At 36.8% G+C, this 9049-nt stretch overlaps 1 long non-coding RNA gene across 1 annotated transcript; it reads left to right on the top strand.

Moving 5' to 3' along the window:
* Positions 1-3261: 3261 nt before the first annotated feature.
* LOC111941470 (uncharacterized) lies at positions 3262-8054 on the top strand. The gene is made up of 3 exons (XR_002870039.2): positions 3262-3626; positions 4258-6485; positions 6934-8054. It is a non-coding gene; the product is annotated as an uncharacterized LOC111941470 (long non-coding RNA).
* The last annotated feature ends 995 nt before the right edge of the window (positions 8055-9049 follow it).

Here is a 9049-nt window from a genome sequence, read left to right as displayed (position 1 = left end):
GCCAAGTTTTGCTAGAGCTAGCAAAGTTTCTGGATGCTCTTGTTTCCATCCAAGCTGCCACTTTTCAGAGATAAACAGGAAACACACATATGTGTTCTCAAGGATCTGCTGTATGTGAGATGTAAGCTATGTCCCCTTTTCTGGTGTGTGAACATCCCTCATGAAATATAACACTTTATCAGGTTTTATTTTGTTTGATTGGGTTTTCAGAGAAGTTGAGGAGGGGAGCATCTTCCCTGCATTTTCTCAGTCATCAGCTTTTTCTTAAAAAGCTTTATCCTTATTAGAACTAAAGCTTCTTTATTCCTTCACAGCTCTACAGAGGTTTCTTAACATACAAGACAGTCCTATTTTCAATTTATTATTGTTCCTCTGCCATCTGGGATTGATTTTTCTCTTATTTTATACTTTTTTCTCTTCCATGCAAAATAATTTTTCAGCATCAGGGGAGCAATATAGCCAAATACTTTGCTGGTGGGTAATTTCAAGCATAGCATAAGGCCTTTTTGCTGAGCTTGTATATACCATATTTTTAAAATTCTCCTTTATTTCTTTCACAATCTTCCATAGTGTTATTTCAGTACACCTCTTGTTTCAAGAGTACTTATTTGGTTAATAATGGTTTCTTTCTAGTCCTATTTATTATCCTTAGTGAGACCCTGATTCAGGAGTTTTCATAAATAAATATCAAACTTAAACCAAACTATACTGCTAAATCATTTCGATTTCACAAACTAGATATTTATGAATCAAGTCTGCAGTTTTATAATTTCTCATTTAGAAGCTGCCTTTGGTCATTTCATTTTTCACAATCTTCTAACCAGTTGCTACTGTGGGTATAAAATTTTGTTGCCTTTTCTTTCCTCTGTGCTTCTTTCCTCTGTGCTTCTTTCCTTTGTGTTTTCTTTTACTCCCTCTTCCAACTTAAAAAGAAAAATAAAAAATAAAAAAAAATCATCGATACATTTAAAAAATGTTTTGTATTTTTTTTATTAGCATCATACTTAGGATTATGAAGGTTACAGGGTCCAATACAGAATAATGGCAAATACTTGCCTCTGTTCAATTTCCTTCAGCTGTGGATATTTGCACAATAACATTATTCTTTATCTAACATACTCTGATCTTACTGGATTCTTTTTTTTTCCTCCTTGTTTCAAAAGATGGAGTCTTTGGGGCATATATGATCTATCCACTTCTAGTTGTCTTTAATAGCATAATTATAGACCTATGATTCATCTAGTTTTGGCACATTAATGAAGTGAACTGCCACATTAAGAAGAGTAGATATTGTTGGGCTATGTTCATTGTAGGTATCCTCCTACTAAAAATAATCTCTATGGGTTTTGATTAGTAAGTAAAAGATGGTTCAATTCAGAATTTATTTTTTTTTTTGTAACTGTAGAAAAAATACTGTATTACTTCCAATAAATGTACAGAATATTCATAAATATAGATAGTATCTCATAAAATCTGTAAAATGCATATGCATGTGTGTGCATGCAACTCCTGAAATAAATATGCTGAGTTTTGAATTGCTTGGTGGTTCAGCTCCAACATATTTCTTTATAGATGCAATATAAAATTTTCTAAATTTAAAAGTAAGCCTTAAAAAGCTCCTCCCTCACATGTAAAATATTCTGTCATTTGGGGAAAAAACAGTAAAATGCTTTTTTCAGTGCTGGGGTTTCTGCACTGCTTTCATTACAGACTTCTGAGAGACAATCCTACGTAATTGTCTATGAAGAGACTCAGTAGAAGCAATTAATTCACCAATAATGTCAGTAGTCAGGGTCTTTTAAAATAGATCCCGAAGCACCAGGGGAATAAATGCCAATATCTAATACCCTTTCATCCTACACTTATAAATCTGCTGTAACAAAAAGTGGAGGACTATCGAATTACTCGGTGGGTCAAATCCAGACCAACAAATTAATGCAAATTCTATCATTAAGCACATGACTACCAACTCTCAGGACCAGGACATTATAATAATTTTATTTGGAGTGGCAGGTTCAAATAACTTTCTTCAGTTACAAGATTTTTGTCCTCCAGTTCTGTTAATAATTTCCTTTCTCCTGCAACCAACTTGGTGATTTTCTAACCAAATGGGTGTAAAAACCCAAAAGTCAAAAAGATTCATTTTTTGAATACTTCTTATAAGCTCCACAGTGAAATTAACACTATTTACAAGTTAAAATTATTATCCAGTGACTAAAAAACAGGGCTTTATTATGGTCTGTATATAGCTTGGAAATGTTAAAAACCCTTCAGACAGAGTTGTGCTACAGTATAAAAATCTCTATTACTGCAAAAATTATATACACTGGTTATACATAAGTTTAAAATAGAAATTAATTTCACATAACAGATTTTTTTCTAGAAAAGAAATGAGAAAAAAAAATTTTATAGGATTTAAATGATGAATAAATTATTTTATTGGCATCTTCAGAATCCTTAGATTAGTTAAAGCTCTTGTTAATTTATGGGCCAATAACTATTTTGAAATAAAAGAGGGAAAAGGAAAAGGAAAAGGAAAAGGAAAAGGAAAAGGAAAAGGAAAAGGAAAAGGAAAAGGAAAAGGAAAAGGAAAAGGAAAAGGAAAAGGAAAAGGAAAAGGAAAAGGAAAAGGAAAAGGAAAAGGAAAAAGAAAAATGTCCTTTGAGATAAAGACCAAAGAGAGAAATGAAACCATGGGGAGTAAACCAACAGTACCCAACAGTAATGTTTAGGAGTAAATATTTTTATCTCAAGGAGAAAAGGGGAGCTAATGATTCTTCAGTTAAAGAAGATTTCTAAATGAGCAAAATCCTCTGGATGAGATGATAAGGAACCATATGATGGATTATTTAGTATCTAGGGAAACAATTAACCACTCTGTCCCCATAAAAGCATGTATGAGGGATTGAGACATGAAGGGTAAAAGGGTCTATTTCCCTTCCTCACACATCAGCTGTCATTAGGGGCTGCCATTGCATCCATTTACCCATATTTCACTTAAATGAGTGCACAAAGATGAATAACACAAACAGCTGAACTGAGGCTGCAGTGCTCTTGGTAAACAACAAGTACACTGCAACTGGACAATATTTGTTTCTGCTTCTGAATAAATATTAAGTAGTGGCTCTGAGTTTGTGGGTTTTAGATTTTTGTTTCTTTTTTTCCTTTTTCAACTCAATCACCATTTCCTCTGCAAAACAGGTGAAGAAACTCTACTTAATAAGTGGGGAAAGTGATTGACACTAAGTAAGTGACTAAGCCAGTGCAATATAATGCGAGCTGTGCTGTAGCAAGAGACTGCCTCAAATGCAGTGTATCAGAGTGGCTTTGCTGCGTTTAGATGCTAAAAGGAATTTAAAAACTACTAGGAAAAAGCAGCCTAGGGGGTTTCTGTGACTCTTACTGCTTCTTTCACTCTTCATCTCTTTGAAGAGAAGCAGACCAGCAAGGTGTGTTTGTTTCACCACCACACACCTGGAGCCATTCTCAGTCTTGCTTCCCTGCTCCCAGAGCTGCGTGTGAAGCAGCTGGGCAGACAGGGAAAAGGAGGAGCACTTCTCCCATCACCAGCCAGGGGTTTGCTCACACAACCCTTTTGTGTATCTCAGGAGTTGGGTTACAGAAAGGTAAGAGTGATAAAGAGTTTCCTGCTTTTGTAAAATATTGGCCATGAACATCTATAAAGATTCAGTTCTACATTTTATTTCAATTCTGAAATGATTGTATTTTTCTTCTGTCCCTCTATTACTTATTAGATCCAGAGTGGATTTATTTTTTGAGGTTAAAATAGCTTAGAAGCAGGTAGGATTTGCAATATGCCATTGGAACAGGTTCCTTGGTCATTCAGTATTGAGAGGCTGAAGCACTGATGCTCCTACTTGTTTTCTGAGCTATGAGCTCTTCTTTTTATCCAGTGTCTGTTAGAGCTTTTGTACAACCTCCTGCTGTACTTTGGAATACAATAGTTTCAGCTGAAACAAAATTACTCTGAAAATGAAAAAAAAAGGACCAGAGTTTAAATAAACAGGACAGAAGATTCTTATTCCACTGTAGGTGTTGCATGTTTAAACTAGTGCAATGTACTTAAATAAGGATTCATAGGGACTCATTACTTTCCTTGATGTTATAAAATAAATACATCTTTAAAATACTCAGATACTGAACAAGGAGAACCACCAGCTACCTTGAATGGACTGAAAATACCTGCCTAAATAATTCCTCAAATCCAACTAATATGAAAATATTCTTATTTGTTAGCAGGAGAAAGTAGAGACACCTGCTTCTACAACATCTACAAGTGTCTGAGAATTTCATTTCTTGGTCTCTCCAGCTGCAAGTTAAAGACAGCCCAGCAACCAGGGACATGACAAAATAGAAGCATTCAGGCTGTGTGGTGTTGAATAATGAGAGCAATTTAGATACATCTGGGATAACACCACATTTACTGCATTAGTGGAACATTTTCTCCCATGACATAATCTGTCAATGGTCTTCTATAACTGACAGAATAAAACTTCTTGTCAACTTTATTTTTGCGTATACATATTTTCTCTAACTGGCTTTTCTTCTTTGTGAATTTATGCGTTACATCAGAACTTGAACTCTTACTGTTCCCTTCTGAAAATTCAGACCTTTCACATGCATGTCATCTGTGCTCTTTCACCATGCACATTCAGAGAGCTCTTCCGTACATACCTCCACAACCTAGTTTGAGACCATCAGTGCTCCTCTGGCAGGAGAAATCCTCGTATATTTACATCTGCAAATCTCAGGTTATCTTACTACTGGAAGGAGATAAAAATATGTCATAGCTTTGCTTGCCTTATACCCAGGCTGGCTGAAAGGCCAGGAACACATATCATGCCCCATGTGTTAAACCTGTGGCTACACTCTAAAGCAATGGCTGAAAGGAGTTCATATAAATCTGTTTGGAACCAGGGAGTCAAGATCTCCAGATCTGAAGAAAGGAATGGTCTTTGCAGTAAAGAAAGACTAGGAGAAGACTCTATCTGGGAACAGGCTGAGGAGTTCTATCTCTTCACAATCACTGAAGATCTGCCCTCAAGGTCCTCAAATCCTATGAGTTATTTGACAGAAATCACTGAAGAAAAGCTCCTCACATTCCTCCCTATGCTTCATCTTATGGCAATGGAAAAGCCTTGTAGATGACTATGAAAATAGCAATCTGGATAATTCATAAAAGCTCTTCTGCCCCTATCAATGATGCCTCACTGTAATGGCAGCATTGGCAATTCCAATGTTAATCACTTAGACAGGAATTTTTTTTAATGTCTTTCTCATACCTCTTCTTGACCCTTAGGACATGCGTGACCATTGTAATACATATAAAAGAGATACTCAACTGGCAAAGATTAATATAAATATTAGCCAAAATAGGGATGTGCCAGTTAGTTCTTCTAGTAACATCTCTGCAACACAACTGGTGTGAGACATGCCCTGAAAAAGAGCCTAAGATGCTGTGCATCAAGAAAATGCCATTGGGAAAGATCTGCAGCTGTGAGCAGTAATTGGCAAAGTGCTATCATCAAAGCCCACATGGTCACATATGCAGAGGGAGATTCATAGCACATCAAGTGTAAAATGAAAGCTGTGATATAGCAAACATGAAGCCAAAGAAATATTGGTCAATATGCTGAAGCTGCTGGCTGCAGCAGTCCCCAAACTGTGTGTAACTTTGAAAATAACAGGAGAAAACTGGAAGCACAACCCCCAAACAGTTGTTCTAGTTAGTGGAAAAAGCTGATGTAGAGAAATATTCCACAGAAATGAGGTGCAGATGCTGGATCATTATCAGTGACTAATATCACAGTGTCAGTGCTCTCACAAGCATGAAAGTGATATAGATCATCACTAATGCCTATGGATTTATTAAGTCACATGGTCAGTCTACATTCCTCCATCTCCATCAGGCAAAGGCTGTGGACACTAAACAATGAAAGAAGTGATGTCCTTCAGTCACAGTGAATGGATAAATGAAGAACACAGATCAGTAACATCACAGAGTATATTAGCGGATTAGTAGGCTAAGACACGTGAAATATGTGCTGGTATAAAATATTAAACTAATTATGAAGAGTGGTTCTGCACAGCCAACACCAGATGCTTTGATTCTGACTACTAATCTGTTTGAAACACAAGGCTATGTCACATATAAGTGTGGTCCTGCACACTGGCAAGGTGCCCAGAGACTGTGAACCTGTGACGGAATGGCAAGAGTAAGAATTTCTCACTCTCTTTTAGTCTTGCTTTAAAGACAGATAGTTCCCTCCCTCTTAATTTATTCTGCTTCATGTTGAACAAAATTAAGGGTGTGTCCCTAAAAGAAAAGAGTTCTTCAAATTTTTGGAAAGAAAGAAAAATGTCATCAATATCAACCTGTCCACTGGCATCTCAAGCATCTTTCTCTCCATCAGCAGAGAGGGAACTAAGATATAGAACATGTGGAGATCCCTAAGTGACTACAGGTAGGACCCACTTTTCCTTTGTAACTCCTAAGTCAAGGAATGAGAAATAACTGTCTTGAAAATCTCTGCTTCAGTAATATGGAGTGAATTTTTCCAGCCTGCATATTCTCTTGGTCAGGGAATGAATACTTGGGAATTTTTGTATTTAGGAATAAATCAGCATGATGTGACTTTTGGAAACGCTGTACTACATTGTACTGCACAGAGAGAAAAAGAATCCAGTTACTTGAAAGTTCAAAAGCCTTGATTCATAATGGTTACTCCTTGGTGATATATCACACCATTCTATTTAAGGTTGTCTGGTCAAACCCAGTGAAATTTGCACGGTTTTGTAGGCAAAAGCCAGAATACGATTATTAATATCACCTAAATGATTTTAGATGCTCAGCTGTAGTGATAAGAGGTGAAGACTTCTCAAGTGATATATTCTTTTTACCTCTTGTTCCAGGACTACACTCTGCAGGAAATGATCCACCACTGCCCATAAATAAAGCAATAGTTTTAACTTCATAGACTCGAGTGAAAGCACAGTGAGAGCAATACTGGAGCATATTCCACAAAGGCTCGTGCTTTGATTAGATCTATCATCTAGGATGATTAAAAAATATTGCATTGGTATTGGAATGCATCATCTTTCTTTCTTCCCTAACCCACTTTCCTCTTGGATATTTCTCCAATTTTTATATCTCAGTTTCCTCGCCTCCTGGAGCATACACATATAGAACTAAGACAGAAACCTGAATTTCTGTCTGTGATATTTTAACAGATGAAGTGGTGCATTTTAGTGCATTTAATGTCTTGAAATGCCTGGGGTTCACCCTTTTGCAGGTGACAGAATGGGGATTACACATCATATTTTGATGATTTACTTGAAAAGCAGTTTGGTTTTGTGTTTGGGTGAATGTCAACCTTTGTATCTCACCTTGATAGTTCTTTACGCTTGTGTGGCATGCAACCAAAGGAACAAAAAAAAATTGGAGAAATCTAACCTATATCTCTGAAAAGTAACTGAACCTAAAAAGAAGAACCTTATGACTCTGTCTTAGAGGATTTCTTCCACTAGCTGACTTCAATCCAATTAAAAAAAAAAAATAAAAAAAATTGAGGACTCTAAAGTTTGTTTGAATTAAGCTCATTGTCTGATTAGAAGCTCTGACTAAGCAGTTGTAGCAATACTGTGTATTTAAGTGAGAAAGCTTTTTCTTTGGTTGATTAATCAAGGGCGAGTTTCATGGTTCAACTACTCTGCACTGATTTTGCTGTCATCTGCAAAGAGAGGCGATCACAGAAAAGTTTGGTGGTTTTTTTTTCCTTCTAAAGAGCATGCCCACTACATTGTATTGCAATTTTATTTAATTTTTATTCAACCACCATTCATCACTATTTACTCTCAGCTCACACCATGACCAGAGTTAAATTCAAACAGCACATTTTGTGCTAAGTTGCTATGATGCATTGATGAGGTCTTTCTTTTGGAGAAGTGCAACCGTATGGGATCACTTCTATGTTATCTGTCAGCACTTGGGTTTGATTTTAAGGTGTGAGAGGCATTAAAGTTTTCAGAGTAAATTCTCTGATGTAGGCTTCTAGTCTTCATTTTTCATTCCCTCATTTTAATTTCATTTCTCTCCCAACATTTTCTCCAGTGCTCTTAATATAACTGAGTGATAGACTCAACCATTTCTCTTGATGTTCCCCAAACTAAAAGTAGGGATTCCTTACAGTTATTTCTCTTCCACACATTTTATTTTTTTTTTTCTATTTGAATGCTGTTTCTTATTGCCACCCATAACATATAAAATGCATAATCCCTTTAAAACTACTTTATTTTAACCCAGCCTCTCTGGCGACCTGAGTTGGCCTGGTTTGGACCAGTTTTTTCAGTTTTAGGTTTCATCTTGTACTGTGGGAGGGGAGGGACTGCAGGGTTAGTTGGAAGAGCAGGAAGTCTGTGTGTGTCTGAGGTGGAAAGGGCAAGGCAGCGGGCCAGGTGAGTTATTTTGGAGGAGCAGATTCTTGACTTATTTCTGGTGCCTAGGTATGATGACCCTGGAAAAAGTCAATGATCACATCCAGCTTTCTTCTCAGGATCCTATCCCAGCCAGTGCTCAGGGTAGAAATGTTCTATGGGTTAATCAGGGTGAGAAGGCCATTATGCAGCCTGGGACCTGTGCTGAGTTGTTACTGGGGAATTTTGAATGAGGCAAGCGATTGCAGTGAAGTGAAGGAAGGTCTGACAATGAAAGCAACTGGATCTTTTTGAGAAACTGGAGTTTGTTCCTACCTAGGACATAGAATGTTATTTTATGCTATCAAATAACTTCAACCTGACTTTTCTCTCTTGTAGAAAAGATTCTTCATTTCCCTGGTGTCTCACATTGCAAAAGTGTTGTCATATTTCAGGAATGGTATTCTCCAATTAAATGTTCCTACTAAAACCATGAGCCACTCACCCCTCATGGACTGAGATGAGAACAGTTTGCTGGAAACAGCAGTGGGATAAGAAAAAAAACATGAACAGCAACCCAAGGAACAAAAGTGTACAAAATGATTCACATGCCAAA

The sequence above is a fragment of the Cyanistes caeruleus genome, chromosome 3 (assembly GCF_971803275.1).
Source record: "Cyanistes caeruleus chromosome 3, bCyaCae1.hap1.1, whole genome shotgun sequence".
NCBI classification, from domain to species: Eukaryota; Metazoa; Chordata; class Aves; order Passeriformes; family Paridae; genus Cyanistes; species Cyanistes caeruleus.
Note: the sequence above shows the minus strand (reverse complement) of the source record. Positions and strands in the feature narration are given on the sequence as shown.